At 49.4% G+C, this 12,110-nt stretch overlaps 4 non-coding genes and 2 pseudogenes across 4 annotated transcripts; all 6 read left to right on the top strand.

Moving 5' to 3' along the window:
* The first annotated feature begins 3,491 nt into the window (after positions 1-3,491).
* LOC142282488 (U2 spliceosomal RNA) lies at positions 3,492-3,697 on the top strand (annotated as a pseudogene).
* Positions 3,698-5,083: 1,386 nt separating this feature from the next.
* LOC142282551 (U2 spliceosomal RNA) lies at positions 5,084-5,274 on the top strand. The gene has a single exon (XR_012744447.1). It is a non-coding gene; the product is annotated as a U2 spliceosomal RNA (small nuclear RNA).
* Positions 5,275-6,661: 1,387 nt separating this feature from the next.
* Positions 6,662-6,852, top strand: LOC142282550 (U2 spliceosomal RNA). The gene has a single exon (XR_012744446.1). It is a non-coding gene; the product is annotated as a U2 spliceosomal RNA (small nuclear RNA).
* A 1,387-nt stretch (positions 6,853-8,239) lies between these two features.
* LOC142282504 (U2 spliceosomal RNA) lies at positions 8,240-8,334 on the top strand (annotated as a pseudogene).
* A 704-nt stretch (positions 8,335-9,038) lies between these two features.
* LOC142282493 (U2 spliceosomal RNA) lies at positions 9,039-9,234 on the top strand. Its single transcript, XR_012744402.1, has one exon. It is a non-coding gene; the product is annotated as a U2 spliceosomal RNA (small nuclear RNA).
* A 1,387-nt stretch (positions 9,235-10,621) lies between these two features.
* LOC142282548 (U2 spliceosomal RNA) lies at positions 10,622-10,812 on the top strand. The gene has a single exon (XR_012744444.1). It is a non-coding gene; the product is annotated as a U2 spliceosomal RNA (small nuclear RNA).
* Positions 10,813-12,110: the final 1,298 nt, after the last annotated feature.

Below are 12,110 nucleotides of genomic sequence, written 5' to 3'. Positions count from 1 at the left end.
ATGGCCCATCCTACTGGTCCGGCGGAGGCGACTGTAGGTCCGCGGGGGTCGCCGTGCTGATCAGGGGAAGCGCCTTCACATTGGACTCTGTTCAGGAAATCGTCTGCGGCAGGTTACTGCTCGTGGATGGCACCTGGGCGGGAGAACCTGTCAGGTTCATCAATGTGTATGCTTCTCCTGTGAAGAGCGATCGACTGGAGCTCCTCCAAGCCCTGCGCCCTCAGCTCGCTACCGCCAGGACGGTAGTGATGGCCGGGGATTTCAACTGCCCGATTGAGGAGGATGGACGCAGTTCTGGAACGGCTGCCAAGTTGGACGTCACATCCAAACTGCTCATTGAGATGGTGACCGAAGCCTCTCTTGTGGACGTTGTTGGCTCCATCGGACACGGATCCGTGAACTATTCATGGTGCCGATCCGATGGCTCGCTGCGTTCCAGGATTGACTTTGTGTTTACCTCTCGGGCGGTTGGGCGGAGTGGGCACTCGATGGTCCCCTGCTTCTTCTCTGACCACAGAGCCATTCACTTTCAAGGTGTGCTGGGCCATGGCTTCCCCATTGGCCCGGGCTCCTGGAAGCTGAACTGCTCTCTGCTGGAAAAGGGTGAGATTCTGGAGGAGCTTAGAGCTGCCTACTCCACGTGGCGGGCCTACAAGGCGGGCTTCCAGTCTGTTTCTGACTGGTGGGAATACGTTAAACTCGAGTTCCGTTTCTTCTTTCAGGCAAAGAGTCAACAACAGGCGTGTCTGAAGAGGAGGGACTTCAGGAGACTCCAGCGTGAGCTGCGTTCCCTGCAGGACCTTCTTCGATGCGGCTGGGACGTGAGAGAGGAGCTGGAGGAGACTAAGAGGAGCCTGAAAAGGCACTTCGAGGAGGAGTCCGAGCGAATTGTCTTCCGTTCCAAAGTGGAGAACCTGGAGAAGGGTGAGAAATGTAACTCGTTCTTTTTCAGGAAACTCCACGCCGGTCACACGCCCATGAATGAACTACGAGACGAGAGTGGAAGCATGCGACGCGGGAAAGAGAACGTGATGAAGGTCGTCAGCGACTTCTACAGCGAACTCTACGCCCGCAAGACTACTGACCCCGAGGCCGCCGATAAGTTCCTGTCAGGTATCACTAACCATCTTGACCCTGCAGACGCGGCGGCCATGGATGTTCCTCTGACGGTGGACGAGCTGCTCTCGGCCGCCAAATCCTTTAGTTCTGGCAGGACACCGGGCAGTGACGGCCTCCCAGCAGAGCTCTATGTAGCGCTGGGGGACCTAATCTGTCCGGACCTGTTAGGGCTGTATGAGGAGATGGTGGTGGAGGGCAGAATGCCTCCATCTCTGAGGGAAGGAATGGTCACGATCCTGTACAAGCGTAAAGGAGAGAGGTGCGACCTGAAGAATTGGCGTCCCATCACCCTTCTGAACGTCGACTACAAGATCCTGGCCAAGACGATGGCAACGAGATTGAAGACTGTTATCGGACGGATCATCCACCCGGATCAGACCTGCGGCATCCCCGGACGTCGCATCGCAGACAGCCTGGCTCTCATGCGGGACACGGTCGAGTACATCAAAGCCCGCCGGGTGCACGCAGCCCTGATCTCGTTGGATCAGGAAAAGGCCTTCGACCGTGTTTCCCATGAGTTCCTGGGCAAAGCTCTGCACAGGCTAGGTTTGGGTAACATGTTTTGCTTGTATGTCCAACTAATGTATTTTGATATTCACAGCTCGGTGTTGGTAAACGGCTGGAAGACTGACCCCTTCCCGGTCCTCTCAGGGGTCAGACAAGGCTGTCCTCTGTCACCTCTTCTTTTTGTTTGTGTTATAGAACTCTTTGCAGAGGCTATCCGGCGGAATGGAGAGATCAGAGGGATCACCGCACCAGGACCAGAACGCTTCGAGGTCAAGTGCTCGCTCTACATGGACGACGTGACCGTCTTCTGCGCGGACCGGCGCTCAGTCGACACCCTCGTCCAGACCTGTGAGACCTTTGGACGGGCTTCGGGAGCCAAAGTCAACTGCGGGAAGTCGGAAGCCATGCTCTTCGGGGACTGGCAGCCGGCCTCTTCCGCCCCCTTCCCTTTCAGCATCCAGCCGGATTTCATCAAGGTTCTTGGAGTCTGGTTCGGGAAGGAAGGAGCAGCCCTCAAGTCCTGGGAGGAACGCTTGACCAAGATCACCCAACGGATCGGTCTGTGGAGCCTCAGACGCCTCACCTGTGAGGGCAAAGCACTGGTCCTGCGTAACGAGGTACTGCCCGTGCTGCAGTACACGGCCCAGGCCTGGCCCCCCCTTGCCACCGTGTGCAGGGCCATTACCAGGACGGTGTTTCGTTTTGTCTGGGGATCCAAGATGGACAGAGTAAAGCGGAGCATCATGTACAAGGATCCTCGCAAGGGTGGGAAGGGCATACCCGATATCCCCACCCTCCTGCGATCCTCCTTCGTATGTGACTGCGTTCGCCGAACTCTGCGAGTCAAGAGAGGTTCCGCGGGTGGGTCCATGTCTCGCTTCTTCCTGCTCCCCCTTTGGAGACGGTTAGGCTGGGACAAGTGGGACAGCTCCTTCCCCTACAACTGGACGACGCCATGGTTCTACGGAGACGTGGTTCGGTTTGTGAGGGAACACCAACTGGAGGGACTCAAGCCTGATTTGTGGAAGCCAAAGACTATCCACAAACTCATCAGAGCCAAGGACGAAATGGAGAACATTCCAGGACTTCATCACGACACACTGGAGACTGTTTGGACAAACGTGTCATCGGCTGGATTGACCAACGGGCACAAGGACTTGTCATGGATGGCGATACAGGGCGGACTGCCCGTCCGGTCATTCATGCACGCCCGGAACCTGTGCAAAACCCGGTACTGCCCAAGGTGCCCCTTCGTGGAGGAAACATCGCTGCACGCCTTTTGGGACTGCCGTTTTGCACAGCGCCTGTTGGTTGCCCTGGAGGATGACCTGAGGAACTCCGTCCCCAGAGGGAGCCTATCATACCATTCCGTACTTTATGGACTCTTCCCTGGGACTCACACCGTTGGAGCCATCCAGGAGGCTTGGCGCCTTATGAACTGCTTTAAGGACGCTATTTGGGTCGCCAGGAACCGGCTCATCTTGAAGAGGGAGAGGACGTCTATCCAGGATTGCCGCAGGCTGATCCACAGCCTGCTCAGAGACTATTCCATCATGGACAGTCCGGACGACAGCGCCGAGGAGGAGGTTTAAACCTCTTCAATGCCCCCTCCCTCCTTTTCCCGTTATGTGCGTCTTTCAATAAAGCTTCGGGCCTGTGATTTCCCCACCCTATCCCCCTATTCCCCTACCCCCACCCCCCAATCGCCGGTTCGTCGTTATTTATTGTCTAACTTTTTCTTTCAGCTTGAGTGTTATGGATAGCATAGGAGCGTGATGTATAGTTTAGTGCGTCGTACTCTATGGCTATGTAAGAATGATTGTATATTTCTGTGTGTACGGGGCCGCGGCACTGTACACGGTTTGTTACCTTTTTGTGAGTAGTGCATGATAATAAAGATGCTGTTAAATCAAAAAAATCTGTTCTTATCAGTTTAATATCTGATACGTCCCCTATCTGGGGACCATATATTAAATGGATTTTTAGAACAGGGAGATGGAAAAAGAGCTTGCTCTGTCCACTCCACGCATTGACCTGGTATTGCAGTACCTCCAGGAACGGTGCACCCCTTCTTAACCCAGTTTCCAAAAGCAGAACTCAATTCACCTGATTCATATTAGCCTGATTTAATGAATTGGAAGAAAGCATACGTCTTCATATGCACCTCAATTTGGCCCATTCACTTTTCACACTTCCTCCTTTTGTTTTTTATCTTTCACACTTTTGACTTTCTTTATTCATCCAAATAGCAAACTCATCACCATTCAACCTGACCAACTCGGCTATGTCCCGTGCTGCAGTTCTCTGTCTTATCTAGATCATTTGCAATTGAATGGAATAGATCCCTTTTGGACAAAGTGGATTCACCTGCTGCTGCAGTGACCACAGGTGTGATAAGATCTAGAATTGGCATCTGGTGCGATCTCTCCGCTTCCACTCCAAAGAAAGTTACCTGTTTATTCCTATCATGCATTGGTTTTTGGGGTTTTCTTTGAGTAATGATGATCTCTTTAGTAGTCTGTTGGCGCCCTCTCCTGGAGGAATAGTTTGCTTGCTCTTGGACATTCTAAAAGAGAGGTCATGATAGACATTGAGCTTCTGACCTCAATTGGGGACAGTCATGGGTGATGAATGTTTGCAACCTACTGCGAAGCCTCATACCGCAATATAAGGAACGTCAAATACTAAGAAAGGGCGGCCTATGAAAGAATTACTACTTTCAATAAGTACACTTAAACGGCTAATTGGGAATAGAAAAACTGTAAAAAGCCCTCTGAGAAAGCCCCCCTCTAACCTTTGATAGTAAGCTTTTCTGTAGTCTGCCTGTTGATGTATTTTCCGTTTGAACTGTGCACAACATGAAGAGACGGAACACTGGCGGCTTGTCACAATGCCCCCCGATGACATCACAATAGCGCTGCTGCCTAGAAAACAAGCTGCGCAGAAGAAGTTGTTCTTTGGGTGGGAGGGTGGGCTAGTGGAAGGAGGGGGCAATCTCTTTTTTTCCCGGGTGGTAGGGGGATGACAGGAGAAGGGAAGCGGGTGGTGAGAAAGGTACAGAGGGCAGGGTTTGGGGGCTGGGAAGGAAAGGGAAAAGATTAGGGTTTGGGGATGATGAAAGGGCTTTCTACGGGTAAGGATGGCAAAGGGTGGCAGTGACGGAAAGTCAGGCAACCTGTCCTGTCCGTCTTTTTGTATCGTGAATTGGAAAGACTGCAAGGGGGAGGGGAGTTGCTTGCGCCCTAAAGGAGGAGTTATTCAGATTCATTGCAGTGGGCGGCGGCTGCAAAACGCACCATTCTTCTTGTTTTTGCTCTGCAAAGCAGCCTTTTCAAGGGTTGGCTTGGGTGACAAAATGTCTTGTGTAGGCGTGGGTTTGTCTCCCTCTCGCTCTCTCTCCCTAAGATGTGTCCGGCATAGGCCAGGGTGCCACTCGAGGCCCAAACCAATTCTGGTTATCGCTTCTCGGCCTTTTGGCTAAGATCAAGTGTAGTATCTGTTCTTATCAGTTTAATATCTGATACGTCCCCTATCTGGGGACCATATATTAAATGGATTTTTAGAACAGGGAGATGGAAAAAGAGCTTGCTCTGTCCACTCCACGCATTGACCTGGTATTGCAGTACCTCCAGGAACGGTGCACCCCTTCTTAACCCAGTTTCCAAAAGCAGAACTCAATTCACCTGATTCATATTAGCCCGATTTAATGAATTGGAAGAAAGCATACGTCTTCATATGCACCTCAATTTGGCCCATTCACTTTTCACACTTCCTCCTTTTGTTTTTTATCTTTCACACTTTTGACTTTCTTTATTCATCCAAATAGCAAACTCATCACCACTCAACCTGACCAACTCGGCTATGTCCCCGTGCTGCAGTTCTCTGTCTTATCTAGATCATTTGCAATTGAATGGAATAGATCCCTTTTGGACAAAGTGGATTCACCTGCTGCTGCAGTGACCACAGGTGTGATAAGATCTAGAATTGGCATCTGGTGCGATCTCTCCGCTTCCACTCCAAAGAAAGTTACCTGTTTATTCCTATCATGCATTGGTTTTTGGGGTTTTCTTTGAGTAATGATGATCTCTTTAGTAGTCTGTTGGCGCCCTCTCCTGGAGGAATAGTTTGCTTGCTCTTGGACATTCTAAAAGAGAGGTCATGATAGACATTGAGCTTCTGAGCTCAATTGGGGACAGTCATGGGTGATGAATGTTTGCAACCTACTGCGAAGCCTCATACCGCAATATAAGGAACGTCAAATACTAAGAAAGGGCGGCCTATGAAAGAATTACTACTTTCAATAAGTACACTTAAACGGCTAATTGGGAATAGAAAAACTGTAAAAAGCCCTCTGAGAAAGCCCCCCTCTAACCTTTGATAGTAAGCTTTTCTGTAGTCTGCCTGTTGATGTATTTTCCGTTTGAACTGTGCACAACATGAAGAGACGGAACACTGGCGGCTTGTCACAATGCCCCCCGATGACATCACAATAGCGCTGCTGCCTAGAAAACAAGCTGCGCAGAAGAAGTTGTTCTTTGGGTGGGAGGGTGGGCTAGTGGAAGGAGGGGGCAATCTCTTTTTTTCCCGGGTGGTAGGGGGATGACAGGAGAAGGGAAGCGGGTGGTGAGAAAGGTACAGAGGGCAGGGTTTGGGGGCTGGGAAGGAAAGGGAAAAGATTAGGGTTTGGGGATGATGAAAGGGCTTTCTACGGGTAAGGATGGCAAAGGGTGGCAGTGACGGAAAGTCAGGCAACCTGTCCTGTCCGTCTTTTTGTATCGTGAATTGGAAAGACTGCAAGGGGGAGGGGAGTTGCTTGCGCCCTAAAGGAGGAGTTATTCAGATTCATTGCAGTGGGCGGCGGCTGCAAAACGCACCATTCTTCTTGTTTTTGCTCTGCAAAGCAGCCTTTTCAAGGGTTGGCTTGGGTGACAAAATGTCTTGTGTAGGCGTGGGTTTGTCTCCCTCTCGCTCTCTCTCCCTAAGATGTGTCCGGCATAGGCCAGGGTGCCACTCGAGGCCCAAACCAATTCTGGTTATCGCTTCTCGGCCTTTTGGCTAAGATCAAGTGTAGTATCTGTTCTTATCAGTTTAATATCTGATACGTCCCCTATCTGGGGACCATATATTAAATGGATTTTTAGAACAGGGAGATGGAAAAAGAGCTTGCTCTGTCCACTCCACGCATTGACCTGGTATTGCAGTACCTCCAGGAACGGTGCACCCCTTCTTAACCCAGTTTCCAAAAGCAGAACTCAATTCACCTGATTCATATTAGCCCGATTTAATGAATTGGAAGAAAGCATACGTCTTCATATGCACCTCAATTTGGCCCATTCACTTTTCACACTTCCTCCTTTTGTTTTTTATCTTTCACACTTTTGACTTTCTTTATTCATCCAAATAGCAAACTCATCACCACTCAACCTGACCAACTCGGCTATGTCCCCGTGCTGCAGTTCTCTGTCTTATCTAGATCATTTGCAATTGAATGGAATAGATCCCTTTTGGACAAAGTGGATTCACCTGCTGCTGCAGTGACCACAGGTGTGATAAGATCTAGAATTGGCATCTGGTGCGATCTCTCCGCTTCCACTCCAAAGAAAGTTACCTGTTTATTCCTATCATGCATTGGTTTTTGGGGTTTTCTTTGAGTAATGATGATCTCTTTAGTAGTCTGTTGGCGCCCTCTCCTGGAGGAATAGTTTGCTTGCTCTTGGACATTCTAAAAGAGAGGTCATGATAGACATTGAGCTTCTGAGCTCAATTGGGGACAGTCATGGGTGATGAATGTTTGCAACCTACTGCGAAGCCTCATACCGCAATATAAGGAACGTCAAATACTAAGAAAGGGCGGCCTATGAAAGAATTACTACTTTCAATAAGTACACTTAAACGGCTAATTGGGAATAGAAAAACTGTAAAAAGCCCTCTGAGAAAGCCCCCCTCTAACCTTTGATAGTAAGCTTTTCTGTAGTCTGCCTGTTGATGTATTTTCCGTTTGAACTGTGCACAACATGAAGAGACGGAACACTGGCGGCTTGTCACAATGCCCCCCGATGACATCACAATAGCGCTGCTGCCTAGAAAACAAGCTGCGCAGAAGAAGTTGTTCTTTGGGTGGGAGGGTGGGCTAGTGGAAGGAGGGGGCAATCTCTTTTTTTCCCGGGTGGTAGGGGGATGACAGGAGAAGGGAAGCGGGTGGTGAGAAAGGTACAGAGGGCAGGGTTTGGGGGCTGGGAAGGAAAGGGAAAAGATTAGGGTTTGGGGATGATGAAAGGGCTTTCTACGGGTAAGGATGGCAAAGGGTGGCAGTGACGGAAAGTCAGGCAACCTGTCCTGTCCGTCTTTTTGTATCGTGAATTGGAAAGACTGCAAGGGGGAGGGGAGTTGCTTGCGCCCTAAAGGAGGAGTTATTCAGATTCATTGCAGTGGGCGGCGGCTGCAAAACGCACCATTCTTCTTGTTTTTGCTCTGCAAAGCAGCCTTTTCAAGGGTTGGCTTGGGTGACAAAATGTCTTGTGTAGGCGTGGGTTTGTCTCCCTCTCGCTCTCTCTCCCTAAGATGTGTCCGGCATAGGCCAGGGTGCCACTCGAGGCCCAAACCAATTCTGGTTATCGCTTCTCGGCCTTTTGGCTAAGATCAAGTGTAGTATCTGTTCTTAAAGGTGGTTTAAGCTCCAGGCCACCTTAGTACAATGATACAATGCACACTGGAAGGTTGCGCTTGCTAGTACTCTGGGTGGATAGTATATTCATCTAGTGGAAAACATGGCCCTACCAGGATCGAGGCTATTAGACTGAGTAAGGATGGGGGGCTATGGTACAACGTGCCCCAGGACTGACGACCCTGGAGTGAGTCTGAGCTTGCTGGCTTGGGACCCCGGCAAGCCTTGGGCTCTGTAGCACACCGTACCTTGCCTTTTCATACTTTTTGAGCATATTACCCTATCCCGGCCTTCTGGCTAGGAAGGGAAATTTTTATAATCCCGGTTGGAGGTCTGGTCAGCTTTGGGCTGAGAAACTAACACCCGGTTGGAGGTCCGGGTCAGCTTCGGCTGAGAAACCAACACCCGGTTGGAGGTCTGGGTCAGCTTCGGCTGAGAAACCAACACCCGGTTGGAGGTCCGGTTAGCCTTGGGCTGAGAAACCAACACCGGTTGACGGTCCGGGCAGTTTCGGCTGCGAAACCAACAACTACTAGCTCTCTACTCCACTTGGGTAAGATGCCTGGGTGGACGCTGGGAGCAACGACAAGGCTCAACCAGGCTTCGGCTTGGGGGAGCACCGAAGATCCCTGACCCTTGCTGTGGCCTTCTGGCTCGGAGGGACGGGGTTGATTTTTGGGGACCCTCTCCTCACGGTGGGGTCCACACGAATCCTAGCCTTTGCACTGTTTTTGGTGTGACTTCGGTCATGCATTTTTTGTGGTGCTTTGGAAAGCTTCATTAAATCAAAATCTGTTCTTATCAGTTTAATATCTGATACGTCCCCTATCTGGGGACCATATATTAAATGGATTTTTAGAACAGGGAGATGGAAAAAGAGCTTGCTCTGTCCACTCCACGCATTGACCTGGTATTGCAGTACCTCCAGGAACGGTGCACCCCTTCTTAACCCAGTTTCCAAAAGCAGAACTCAATTCACCTGATTCATATTAGCCCGATTTAATGAATTGGAAGAAAGCATACGTCTTCATATGCACCTCAATTTGGCCCATTCACTTTTCACACTTCCTCCTTTTGTTTTTTATCTTTCACACTTTTGACTTTCTTTATTCATCCAAATAGCAAACTCATCACCACTCAACCTGACCAACTCGGCTATGTCCCCGTGCTGCAGTTCTCTGTCTTATCTAGATCATTTGCAATTGAATGGAATAGATCCCTTTTGGACAAAGTGGATTCACCTGCTGCTGCAGTGACCACAGGTGTGATAAGATCTAGAATTGGCATCTGGTGCGATCTCTCCGCTTCCACTCCAAAGAAAGTTACCTGTTTATTCCTATCATGCATTGGTTTTTGGGGTTTTCTTTGAGTAATGATGATCTCTTTAGTAGTCTGTTGGCGCCCTCTCCTGGAGGAATAGTTTGCTTGCTCTTGGACATTCTAAAAGAGAGGTCATGATAGACATTGAGCTTCTGAGCTCAATTGGGGACAGTCATGGGTGATGAATGTTTGCAACCTACTGCGAAGCCTCATACCGCAATATAAGGAACGTCAAATACTAAGAAAGGGCGGCCTATGAAAGAATTACTACTTTCAATAAGTACACTTAAACGGCTAATTGGGAATAGAAAAACTGTAAAAAGCCCTCTGAGAAAGCCCCCCTCTAACCTTTGATAGTAAGCTTTTCTGTAGTCTGCCTGTTGATGTATTTTCCGTTTGAACTGTGCACAACATGAAGAGACGGAACACTGGCGGCTTGTCACAATGCCCCCCGATGACATCACAATAGCGCTGCTGCCTAGAAAACAAGCTGCGCAGAAGAAGTTGTTCTTTGGGTGGGAGGGTGGGCTAGTGGAAGGAGGGGGCAATCTCTTTTTTTCCCGGGTGGTAGGGGGATGACAGGAGAAGGGAAGCGGGTGGTGAGAAAGGTACAGAGGGCAGGGTTTGGGGGCTGGGAAGGAAAGGGAAAAGATTAGGGTTTGGGGATGATGAAAGGGCTTTCTACGGGTAAGGATGGCAAAGGGTGGCAGTGACGGAAAGTCAGGCAACCTGTCCTGTCCGTCTTTTTGTATCGTGAATTGGAAAGACTGCAAGGGGGAGGGGAGTTGCTTGCGCCCTAAAGGAGGAGTTATTCAGATTCATTGCAGTGGGCGGCGGCTGCAAAACGCACCATTCTTCTTGTTTTTGCTCTGCAAAGCAGCCTTTTCAAGGGTTGGCTTGGGTGACAAAATGTCTTGTGTAGGCGTGGGTTTGTCTCCCTCTCGCTCTCTCTCCCTAAGATGTGTCCGGCATAGGCCAGGGTGCCACTCGAGGCCCAAACCAATTCTGGTTATCGCTTCTCGGCCTTTTGGCTAAGATCAAGTGTAGTATCTGTTCTTATCAGTTTAATATCTGATACGTCCCCTATCTGGGGACCATATATTAAATGGATTTTTAGAACAGGGAGATGGAAAAAGAGCTTGCTCTGTCCACTCCACGCATTGACCTGGTATTGCAGTACCTCCAGGAACGGTGCACCCCTTCTTAACCCAGTTTCCAAAAGCAGAACTCAATTCACCTGATTCATATTAGCCCGATTTAATGAATTGGAAGAAAGCATACGTCTTCATATGCACCTCAATTTGGCCCATTCACTTTTCACACTTCCTCCTTTTGTTTTTTATCTTTCACACTTTTGACTTTCTTTATTCATCCAAATAGCAAACTCATCACCACTCAACCTGACCAACTCGGCTATGTCCCCGTGCTGCAGTTCTCTGTCTTATCTAGATCATTTGCAATTGAATGGAATAGATCCCTTTTGGACAAAGTGGATTCACCTGCTGCTGCAGTGACCACAGGTGTGATAAGATCTAGAATTGGCATCTGGTGCGATCTCTCCGCTTCCACTCCAAAGAAAGTTACCTGTTTATTCCTATCATGCATTGGTTTTTGGGGTTTTCTTTGAGTAATGATGATCTCTTTAGTAGTCTGTTGGCGCCCTCTCCTGGAGGAATAGTTTGCTTGCTCTTGGACATTCTAAAAGAGAGGTCATGATAGACATTGAGCTTCTGAGCTCAATTGGGGACAGTCATGGGTGATGAATGTTTGCAACCTACTGCGAAGCCTCATACCGCAATATAAGGAACGTCAAATACTAAGAAAGGGCGGCCTATGAAAGAATTACTACTTTCAATAAGTACACTTAAACGGCTAATTGGGAATAGAAAAACTGTAAAAAGCCCTCTGAGAAAGCCCCCCTCTAACCTTTGATAGTAAGCTTTTCTGTAGTCTGCCTGTTGATGTATTTTCCGTTTGAACTGTGCACAACATGAAGAGACGGAACACTGGCGGCTTGTCACAATGCCCCCCGATGACATCACAATAGCGCTGCTGCCTAGAAAACAAGCTGCGCAGAAGAAGTTGTTCTTTGGGTGGGAGGGTGGGCTAGTGGAAGGAGGGGGCAATCTCTTTTTTTCCCGGGTGGTAGGGGGATGACAGGAGAAGGGAAGCGGGTGGTGAGAAAGGTACAGAGGGCAGGGTTTGGGGGCTGGGAAGGAAAGGGAAAAGATTAGGGTTTGGGGATGATGAAAGGGCTTTCTACGGGTAAGGATGGCAAAGGGTGGCAGTGACGGAAAGTCAGGCAACCTGTCCTGTCCGTCTTTTTGTATCGTGAATTGGAAAGACTGCAAGGGGGAGGGGAGTTGCTTGCGCCCTAAAGGAGGAGTTATTCAGATTCATTGCAGTGGGCGGCGGCTGCAAAACGCACCATTCTTCTTGTTTTTGCTCTGCAAAGCAGCCTTTTCAAGGGTTGGCTTGGGTGACAAAATGTCTTGTGTAG

The sequence above is a fragment of the Anomaloglossus baeobatrachus genome, unplaced genomic scaffold (genome assembly GCF_048569485.1).
Source record: "Anomaloglossus baeobatrachus isolate aAnoBae1 unplaced genomic scaffold, aAnoBae1.hap1 Scaffold_509, whole genome shotgun sequence".
NCBI lineage: Eukaryota > Metazoa > Chordata > Amphibia > Anura > Aromobatidae > Anomaloglossus > Anomaloglossus baeobatrachus.
Note: the sequence above shows the minus strand (reverse complement) of the source record. Positions and strands in the feature narration are given on the sequence as shown.